The following is a 9,308-nucleotide window of genomic DNA, read 5'->3' as shown; positions in this document are numbered from 1 at the left end:
CTAATTAAATAGGGTTAATACTAATTGTAATTAACTAACTAGCACTAAAAATAGCCTAGGGTTCATACTAACTAGCACTAAATAGCTAGGGTTCATACTAAGCAGAGAAGAGGAAATGGGAGAGTGCTTACAGAGGGCGGGGAGAGAGATGGGGTCGGGGGAGACGGCGGCACCGAGGCGCGGCGAGGTGGGGTCGGGGGAGACGGCGGCGAGGCGGGGTAGGGGGAGACGGCGGTGAGGCGGGGTCGGGGGAGACGGCGGCGAGGCGGGGTCGGGGAAGACGGCGGCAAGGCAGAGGCGATGAGGGGGAGAAGAGAGAGTAGGGAATTGGGGGAGAAGCAGAGGAGAGGGAATCAGGCCGCGCGGGGGGTAAGGTGAAAATAGCTTTAACAGTAGCATGGGGAGGCAAAACGCGCTGCTGCTAAAGTCCGTAGTAGTAGCGCCGTTTCTAGATGGGCGCTACTACTATACCTAGCATGTCAGGAATGGTGTGGCAATTATAGTAGTAGCGCGTTCTGTTCCTGCCGCGCTACTGCTAAGCTGGTAACAGTAGCGCTGTTTTAGCCCACGCGCTACTGCTAAGTAGTAGTAGCGCCTCATTTTAACAAGCGCTACTGGTAAGATTCTGTGTATAAGGTTTTCCCTAGTAGTGTGATGATATTCGCAAGTACACTTGGTTGGACATTTTGGCGAGGGATATCATCTGCTCCTGCCTATATAGAGATGAATTCAGGCGCATTATGCATCTTTGCAATGCGAAGCTTATCTGGGACAAAATCTCTGACGTTTATGAAGGTCATCGAACTCGTTAGGATCTCTAGTTTGACGAGTTCAAGGAATCACTCAAAACAATGACTTTTGAACCCGAGCCATCATCTTCAGCACCATGCCTCATGGCCAAAGGTGCAAAGGTACCCGAATATCCCTCATCCAAATCTAGTGATGATGAATCTGATGATGATTTTGGACCTTAGTTATTCCAAGCTTGCTAATATTGCCACTAAACAACAAAAGGCTTTGGAAAAGGTTCAAAATTTGCTAGACAAAAGCGATAACCTAGTAGGTGAGGAAATGGATCGAGCTCAAACTCTAACTAATGATCTTCAGCGACTACAGTCTAAGTTTGATAATCATCAAAGTCATCATAACACTCTCTTAGCTGATCATGAGAAGCCCTCTTATGAATTTCTTCAAAGAAAGCAAGATCTTGAGAAGCTAAGAGTGAGTTATGAATATCTCCAGAAGGAAAATGGTTCATTGCTTGCTCAACGGACCAGTTCCGCTCAGGAAGAATTCATTCCACCATGTTTGAAATGCATTGAAAGTGAATCTTCTAATTCTTCACCTGGAAGTTCAATGCTTCTATTGCTGCAAATTCTACAACTGTCTCTGTGGTCACAAATTCCTCATCTGAGGATACCACAAATATCACTGACAATCCAGGTTTGAAGGAGTTGTATGTGATAGGCATGTAAAAAAGCCTCAAAGGGCATCAGGGTCTTTGTGATGTGCTCAAAAAGCAGATCTTGAACAAGAACCCTAGGAAAGAGGGTATTGCCTTTGAGAGGAAACTCAATGCTGATGGGACCTACTAGAAACCTGAGCAGCATCCCAAAACCTCATGGGTTGCTGCAAAAGGACCTCCCATTTATCCATCCACTTTATCTGGCTTTACTTGTGAATCTTCATATTTATCTGATGAGTCATTTGACTCCAACTATAAACTTTTCAAAAATCAGAATGGTGAAGTATTTGCTAGATATGTTGGAACTAATTGTAGGAACGTTCCTCCTATGAAGAAAATCTGGGTTCCCAAAAGGTGCCTTGAAAGTCTTCAGGTGAATGTCCTCATGACACCACCTGTGAAGAATAGGAACCCCAGATCAAATTACTCATATGGATCAAATTCCTCACGAGGATCCAAATCCTCATATGATCATCATCACGCTAACACTTCTGTTTCACGGGGAAAATCTAAGAGCTATGAATATGTTCATTATTCTTCAAATCATTATGTTCATAAGTCCTCGAAGAATTTCTCTGCTTATTCATATTCTTACTCTAACCCCTCTTCTATGAAACGAAGTGCACTGGCTTTAATGCCACCATTCTCCTATGGAGCTCGCAAAATGATGAACTCTTTGCCACCCCTTCAGATGTGGGTGGTGAAGAAAAAGAACTAATCTCTTGTGCAGGGTCAGGTCTCTAGACGAACTTGATCGTATGAAGAATTATCTGGAGACCTGAATATGCTTGAAAGGACGCAATCTAATCATGAATGAATGAATTACTCATTTCTCACGTCCTTATATTGCTATACTGTTGTATTGCTTGATGAAATTCAATTTGATGAATTTGATGTCATATTCTTCACTGATGAAGTATATGAGTACATAAGATGCACTAATTCATCTGTAGGATGATCAACCCAAAGCTACTCAGTGGGTCCTCGACACTGGATGTACAAATCACATAACCGGTGACAAGAACTTGTTGATGGACACTGCTTTATCTTCATCACATCTGAAGCATATCACCTATGCTGACAAAGGCAAAAGCAAGGTATTGGGTCTAGGTAGGGTTGCGATCTTAAAGGATCAACACATGGACAAAGTCATGCCTGTCGAGTCCTTAGGATTCGACCGCATGTCTGTCTCAATGATTTGTGATCTTGATATGGTTGTCGTCTTTGGCAAATATCATTGCATTGTGCTCATGGAATCTGGCAATTCCAAAGTCTTCGAAGGCTTTAGGTAAGGAGACATGTATATTGTTGATTTCTCTACAGGACCACAACCTGCCACATGTCTACCTGCAAAAGCTTCAGAAGGCTGGCTATGGCATCGACGACTAGGTCAGGGTGGCATGAGGAACTTACATACACTCGCGAAGAAGAAGCATGTCATTGGCATCGAGGGTGTCAAATTCCTCAAAGTCCATCTTTGTGGGGCTTGTGAGGCTGGAAAGATGACAAGTGCCAAGCATCCCTCAAAGACTATCATGACTACCACTCGTCCTTTTGAATTGCTTCACATGGATCTCTTTGGCCCTGTCATTATGCCATACTAACAAATGCATCATCTTTATATGGCTTTGTTATTGTTGATGACTATTCTTGTTACACCTGGGTACATATCATCACTTACAAAGCTGAAATGCAGGAAGTCTTCAAACAATTTTCCTCAAGGGCCTCGACGAACTTCGGTGTGAAGATCAAGTATATCCGGAGTGACAATGGGACCGAGTTCAAGAATACTAGTCTTGATGACTATCTTGATGAACTTGGTATTACTCATGAGTTATCTGCCCCATACACTCCTCAGCAAAATGGCGTCGTGGAGCGCAAGAACGGGACTCTTCTTGAGATGGCTCCCACTATGCTTGATGAATACAAGACACCTCCTTGCTTCTGGCCTAAAGCTATTGATATTGCATGCCACATCATCAACAGGGTATATCTTCACAAATTCTTCAAGAGGACCTCATATCAACTCCTCACTAACAAGAAACCCAATGTAAGTTATTTGAAAGTCTTTGGCGCTAAATGTTGCATTAGATATCCTCATCACAATTCTAAATTTGCACCCAAAGCACATGAAGGTTTTATGCTTGGTTATGGAAAGGACTCACACACCTACAGAGTCTTCAACACCTATCATCACAAGGTTATTGAAACTGTAGATGTGTAGTTCGACGGAACTAACGGCTCACAAATAGAGCACCTACCTCCTGTTCTAGATGAAATGTCACCTCAGGAATCCATCAAGTTAAAGTCTACTGATGATGTCATACCCACTGAAGAATTTATTGAAGAAGTCATTCCAGAACGTGAAGAAAACCATGCTGGTGCATCTGAGGAAAATGGCTCTGAAGAAAATGCTGAGCCCAATCAAAGTCGTCAACCTGCTCATCCCCCCGTTGCAAATGAAGTGCAAATTGAGAGAATCATAAACAACATCAACGCACCAGGTCCTCTCACACGCTCAAAAGCTTCACATTTGTCTAACTTTTGTGGCCACTTCGCTTTTGTCTCTATCACAGAGCCCACCAAAGTTGATGAGGCATTTCTGGAGCCTGAGTGGATTCAAGCGATGCAAGAGGAATTACATAAATTCGAGCTCAACAATGTCTCGGAGCTTTTCAAGCGACCAGACCCACACAAGCATAATATCATCGGTACCAAATGGATCTACCATAACAAGCAAGATGAAAATGGCCATGTGGTGAGGAATAAAACTCGTCTTGTAGCTCAAGGCTGCACACAGGTTGAAGGAATTGATTTCGATGAAACTTTTGCACCTGTTGCTAGACTTGAGGATATTCGCATATTGCTTGCTTATGCTAACCATCGTAATATCATCTTATATCAAATGGATGTGAAAAGTGCATTCCTCAATGGCAAGCTTGAGGAAGAAGTATATGTTGCTCAACCACCAGGTTTTGAAGATCCTAAGCATCCTGACAAAGTCTTCAGACTCAATAAGGCCCTCTATGGCCTCAAGTAGGCCCCTCGGGCGTGGTATGATATTTTGAAGGAATTCCTCTATGGCTTCAAACCCAGTTCACTTGACCCAACTCTTTTTACCAAAACCTATGATGATGAATTATTAGTGTGCCAAATATATGTTGATGATATTATCGGCTGTACTAACCAACGTTAAAGTGACATATTTCCCTATATGATGAGTGAAGAATATCAAATATCTATATGGGACAATTGAAATTCTTCTTTGGTCCTCAAATTCATCAACAACGCAACAACATCTTCATATCTAAAGAGAAATACCTCAAATATGTGCTGAGGAAATTCGGCATGCAAGATTGCAAAGGCGTCAAAATCCCTATGACCACAAATGGTCATCTATGCACCGATGAAAATGGTAAAGACTTCGATCAAAAGGTATACCACTCCATGATTGTCTCTTTATTGTATCTATGTGCATCTAGGCCAGATATTATGCTTAGTGTTTGCATGTGTGCCCGTTTCCAAGCTACACCGAAGGAATCACACCATAAGGCTGTGAAACATATTCTTCGATATCTAGCTCACACTCCAACACTTGGATTATGGTATCCCAAGGGCTCGGTTTTTGATCTCATTGGATATTCTGACTCTGACTATGTTGGCGATCGAGTGGATCGCAAGTCAACATCTGGCACATGCCATTTCCTCGGACAATCCTTAGTACGTTGGTCCTTGAAGAAGTAGAACTGCGTATCACTCTCTACTACTGAAGCTGAGTACATTGCTGATGGTTCTTGTTGTGCTCAATTGCTATGGATGAAGCAAACCCTCGAGGACTATGGCATCAATATGAAGAATGTGCCACTCTACTACGACAATGAGAGTGCCATCAAGATTGCTCATAACCCAGTTCAGTACTTGAAGACAAAGCACATCCAGATTCATCATCATTTTCTTTGAGATCATGTGTTGAAGGGCGACATCTCCATCGACCACGTGAAGACTGAAGATCAGCTGGCCAATATCTTCACAAAGCCCTTGGATGAGAAGAGATTTAGCAAGTTGCGGTGTGAGCTAAATATCTTAGAAGCTTTGAATGTTCTTTGAGACGACACGCATCCTAACACTTAAGAAAAATTGACGACTTAGATGTGCAACACACGAAGTAATGTTTTTCTTCAATCAGTGAAGACTAACCCTCTAAGTGTGAAGAAATTAACGAAGAATTTGATTCTTAGAACCCTACGACAATTGTACGCGGTGTTTGAAATCATCATTCTTATACGGTGGGTCACGCCACCAACAAAAGTTCAAAATCTTCAGTTTGAGTTTTTCGTCATTTTTGCAAATTCTTCAATTTTCGAATTCTTCAACTTTTTTGATTGATGTTCTTCATTGCCTATATATATATGTATACATTTGAGTTCTTCATGTCCTCAACGACATTCACTTATTGCTAATTCTTCAAGTTGTTTTTTCTTCTAAGTGAATGTGATCGGACCCGTTCCCCCTCTATGCTAAACTCAACCTAGTCTATTCACAAATTCTTCATATGCATTCTATTTGGAACCCGTTCAAAATCTTCACTGTGTCCTTGTTATCTGAAGAATTTGCGAACGAAACATTAAATTTTCATATCTAAATTTTCGGCTTTTGCTGCTCAAACCATTCCGCATTCCACTACAGATTAAACTACTCACCCACGACCTACCATGATCTCCACCTCTATGTACGTGGGTGACACATGTCGCTAGGATGGCAAGGGTCAGGGGCATGTTCGTCCAAATTCTTCGGACGGGCAGTTTTTCACCATGGCTATAAATACCCCCTCCCTTCCTCATACTTCATTTACTCCGCTCGACCTCAACTCGCTCGAGCTCTTAGACCTAGTGCCGCCGCTACACTTCATCATCACTCTGCTCCTCATTCATGAGAAAGGGCCGGTAACCGTGATTCCCAGTCCCATGATCCAAAAAGATCAAAGCAAATCAAAATAATTAAACAAAATTCCCCTAGGATTGTTGTTAGTTGGAGGCACTCGTTGTTTCGAGCAAGCCATGGATTGATGCTTGTTGGTGGTTGGGGGAGTATAAACTTTTACCATTCAGCGTGGGAACTGCCTATAATGCATGTAGTATGGAAGATACAGCCATCTCATAGTTGTTGCGTTGACAGCAAAAGTATGCCACTCAAAATATTATTCAATCTTTATTTTAAAATCGAGATCTGGCACCTCTACAAATCCCTGCTTCCCTCTGCTAAGGGCCTATCTATTTACTTTTATGTTGAGTCATCACCTTCTTATTAAAAAGCACCCGCTGGAGAGCACACTGTCATTTGCATTCATTATTATTGGTTTATATTGGGTATGATTTGACTGGATCTCTTTTACCATGAATTACAATGTTTAGTCAGTCCTTGATCTTTAAAGGTGCTCTGCATTTATGTTTTGCGGTCTCAGAAAGGGCTAGCGAGATACCATTTTGTTATATCATGTTATGATTGTTTTGAGAAAGTGTTGTCATCCGAGTTTTATTATTATCACTCGCTAGCTGATAATGCCATTGATATGAGAAATTGTGAGACCTAAGTGTTATTGTGAGTATGGTTAGTTTATAATATTGTTGAAACCTGAATGATAGCTTTGCATGTTTACAACAACAAGAGCAAATAGAGTTTGTAAATTTTTTTCTTTTTCACTTTTAGTTTATCAACTGAATTGCTTGAGGACAAGCAAAGGTTTAAGCTTGGGGGAGTTGATACGTCTCCAACATATCTACTTTTCCAAACCTTTTGCCCTTGTTTTGGACTCTAACTTGCATGATTTGAATGAAACTAACCCGGACTGATGCTGTTTTCAGCAGAATTACCATGATGTTGTTTCATGTGTAGAAAACAAAAGTTCTCGGAATGTCCTGAAAATCCTCGGAGGCACTTTTTGGAAAATATAAAAAATACTGGAGAAACAATCAAGACCAGGGGCCCACACCCTGTCCATGAGGGTGGGGGCGCGCCCTCCCCCCTGGGCGCGCCCCCTGTCTCTTGGGCCCCCTGAGGCTCCGCCGAACTCAACTCCAACTCCATATATCCCGTCTCGCGGAGAAAAAAATCAGAGAGAAAGTTTCATCGCATTTTACGATACGGAGCCGTCGCCAAGCCCTAATCTCTCTCGGGAGGGCTGATCTGGAGTCCGTTCGGGGCTCCAGAGAGGGGGATTCGTCGTTGTCGTCATCATCAACCATCCTCCATCACCAATTTCATGATGCTCACCGCCGTGCGTGAGTAATTCCATCGTAGGCTTGATGGACGGTGATGGGTTGGATGAGATTTACCATGTAATCAAGTTAGTTTTGTTAGGGTTTGATCCCTAGTATCCACTATGTTCTGAGATTGATGTTGCTATGACTTTGCTATGCTTAATGCTTGTCACTAGGGCCCGAGTGCCATGATTTCAGATCTGAACCTATTATGTTTTCATCAATATATGTGTGTTCTTGATCCTATCTTGCAAGTCTATAGTCACCTATTATGTGTTATGATCCGACAACCCCGAAGTGACAATAATCGGGATACTTCTCGGTGATGACCGTAGTTTGAGGAGTTCATGTATTCATTATGTGTTAATGCTTTGGTCCGGTTCTCTGTTAAAAGGAGGCCTTAATATCCCTTAGTTTCCACTAGGACCCCGCTGCCATGGGAGGGTAGGACAAAATATGTCATGCAAGTTCTTTTCCATAAGCACGTATGACTATATTCGGAATACATGCCTACATTACATTGATGAATTGGAGCTAGTTCTGTGTCACCCTATGTTATAGCTATTACATGAGGAATCGCATCCGACATAATTATCCATCACTGATCCATTGCCTACGAGCTTTTCATATATTGTGCTTCACTTATTTACTTTTCCGTTGCTATTGTTACAATCACTACAAAACCGAAAAATATTACTTTTGCTATCTTTATCTTTGCTACTGTTACCATTACTATCATACTACTTTGCTACTAAGTACCTTACTGCAGATACTAAGTTATCGAGGTGTGGTTGAATTGACAACTCAACTGCTAATACTCAAGAATATTCTTTGGCTCCCCTTGTGTCGAATCAATAAATTTGGGTTGAATACTCTACCCTCGAAAGCTGTTGCGATCCCCTACACTCGTGGGTCATCAAGACTAATTTCTGGCGCCATTGCCGGGGATCATAGCTCTATTCTCTGACTCACTTGGAATTTATATCTGTTGATCACTATGAAGAATTTGAAAGACGCTAAAACCAAGATCTATCCCTCAACTACAAGGGAAGGTAAGGAACTGCCATCTAGCTCTGCACTAGATTCTCCTTCTGTTATGAATAAGCTTGCGACACCTAAACCTGCTACTGCTATGAATTCTGATATGTCGCATGTTATTGATGATGCCACTTCTGCTCTGCATGATACTTATGATGAAACTACTTCTGTGCGTGATACTACTTTGCCATTAGGTGAATTTCTTGATGAACAACTTGCTAGGTCTAGAGAGAACAAAATTATTGAAGATACTATTATTGATGATAGTGATGATGAAAGATCTCCGAATGATTATGAATTGCCTGTTGTTCCTGAGGGTTATGTTATGGATGAAGAAACTGCTAGAGATTTTCTTGCTTGCAATGATAGATCAGATCTTAAAAAATTGTTAGCTAAGCTGAAACAAAAGACTCTAAATGTTAGAATGAAACATGACCCTGCTTTTGCTGCTTCACCTATCTTTGTTACTGATAAGGATTATGAATTCTCTGTTGATCCTGAAATTATTACTTTGGTAGAGTCTGATCCTTTTTATGGCCTTGAATCTG

The sequence above is a fragment of the Triticum dicoccoides genome, chromosome 3B (genome assembly GCF_002162155.2).
Source record: "Triticum dicoccoides isolate Atlit2015 ecotype Zavitan chromosome 3B, WEW_v2.0, whole genome shotgun sequence".
Taxonomy (NCBI): domain Eukaryota; kingdom Viridiplantae; phylum Streptophyta; class Magnoliopsida; order Poales; family Poaceae; genus Triticum; species Triticum dicoccoides.
This window is presented reverse-complemented; position numbering follows the sequence as displayed.